A 2,500-nucleotide genomic window follows, 5' to 3' on the forward strand; every position below is an offset into this window, starting at 1 on the left:
AGGGTTGAGAAGAGTATTGTCCACTGTGTCAGCTTTCCATTGGCCCCCACATAGGTTCATTGTGTTTGATTGATTTATGATGGCTGATTCCAGGATTTTCCTTCTGTACGGACAGGTACTCTTAAAAAGCAAAGACGACTCACTCCAGTTAATCTGGTGCCCTAAATCCCTAAGGTGAATGAAAATCCCCGAGTTTTCATACCCATATCTAACAGATCTTTTGTGTTCGGATAATCTTTGAGATAGCGAACGGCCAGTTTGCCCAACGTACACTTTTTCACAATCCCTACATGGTACTTTGTAAACGCCGGATTCTATCTCTCTTTTATTTTGATAAACATTAATAAGGGCGCTTCCTATGGTCTTTGGATATGAAAAAACAAAGGGGTTCTCAGTTTTGATATGATTTGTTATATTTTTAATACCTTCTATATATGGGAGTTTTATCTTATTTTTAAAATCTCTTTGGTTAGTAACATCATGATCTTTATAATATATCGTGTTGGCTTTGTTGATGGCCTTTTCTATGACATACGTCGGGTAGAATAGCTGGGCGAGTTGTTTACGGATGATTTCAAATTCTTTATTTAGGTAGGCTGGGGAACAGATTCTCAAACCTCTAAGAAATAGATTGCAAGCTACTCCAATTTTTACAGAAATGTCGTGATAACTAAAGAAATGAATGTAGGAAACAGAGAAAGTTGGTTTTCTATACACAGTGAAATTATACCCCGTCGATTCCCTTATAATTAGTATGTCCAAAAAAGCTAATTTTCCATCTTTTTCCCATTCAGTTTTAAATTTTATGCTAGGGACTAGGGAATTTAGATTATTGAAAAATATATTGAAATCTCCCCAGCTATCATCCCAATATGTGAAAATGTCATCAACATAGCGTTGCCAAACCATGTTCGTAGGTTTAATTGTTAAAATTTCTGTTTCAAAGTATTCCATGTAGAGGTTAGCTAAAATTGGAGATAACGGGCTGCCCATACTACAACCAAATTTCTGTTTGTAAAAATTTCCATTGAAAGAGAAAACGTTATTTGACACGCTTAAAGACTAGTAACTATAAACTGGATCCCCAGTCACATCGGGATACCAGGGAATGAAAAGGCTGATGAGCTAGCCAAAAGCACCAAACACATTCACAATGTACAGGTGCACATACAGCCTGCACTGCAACAAATCAAAAGCAAAATAAAGACACAGCTCAAGGACAACCTAATCAAGGAACTACATATGAGGATAGAGAATGGCTCTCCCTCTGCAACATGGTACAAATGGGCATCGGAACTAGAACCCCCTCCCATAGACAGATACAGTACGTATACACAGACTCCGGCTGGGTTACAAAGCAAACTGGGAACTCCTAGATGACATCCAGACAAGGTGTGAACACTGTGATGTCATACCACAACAAGCTCTCCTGCACTACCTACTAGAATGCAGAGAAACAGCACAGCTACGAGGTGATCTACTTGTAGACATCAACACACCACATGCCATGAAAGAGGCAGCCACACTGGCAAAAGCAATTGTTGAAAGCATAGACACACATGCACAGTTGCTTTCAACACTACCTCCACCAAGGTAAGACCGCCTCATTCCATGCACCATCTCATCCCCTCATTGTAAGGCTCTATTCACATCACCCCCCTTTCACTTCTCAACTAATCTACCACTTAAAATCTCTCTGCAGGGACCCTAGGGAGTAAAGGGTTGGACAACCCCACCTGCACAATTTTTCTCTAATCTTCAAAAGCCTTACACCCCCACTTTTCAAACTACCACTATCCGAGAAATGATGGCCCTCTACCACTACCACCATCATCCTTACCCTATCCACATCTTTTTCTACTACTAAAAACCTTTCAAATTTCCATTAATGCAACTACCTTAAAAAATTTTACAGATCACCTACGGGCCAACCAAGGGAAAGGCCCATGCCAACAACAAGTGTTGGCTTTAATACCCCAACAACAACAACAACAAGTTGGCACGGGTCTTTCCCTTGGTTGGCCCGTAGTACACACAGGTTGTTGTTGTTGTTGGGGTATTAAAGCCAACACTTGTTGTTGGCACGGGCCTTTCCCTTGATTGGCCCGTAGGAAGAACACACAGGTGTTTGGATGTCAACTATATAGTCCTATACGTCTACTAATCCCCAGTCCAGGGTGGCCAGGTTGGCCTTTTCGTGCCAAATAAAAGTACAAACTTGGCCCTTTTCACGCTAGACACCTAAATTTGGCCTTTTTGAAATTGGTTAGTCTTGAATGCTATCTTCCGGCCTTTTTCTACTATTAAATTGGCCTTTTGAAGCTACAGTTGATCAGAAGTTGACCTTTTCTCATTTGGAAAAGCTGGTAACTCTGATCCCCACCTTCACCGCAGGGAACTCCAGATTCTACAAGTTAACCATTCTTAACAGATTAACAAAGGGTTTATTGCTTCTTAACTGACAGTGCGGATTCCAGTACTTGACCTGAGAATCAAGATT

Source organism: Palaemon carinicauda, chromosome 7, assembly GCF_036898095.1.
Source record: "Palaemon carinicauda isolate YSFRI2023 chromosome 7, ASM3689809v2, whole genome shotgun sequence".
NCBI lineage: Eukaryota > Metazoa > Arthropoda > Malacostraca > Decapoda > Palaemonidae > Palaemon > Palaemon carinicauda.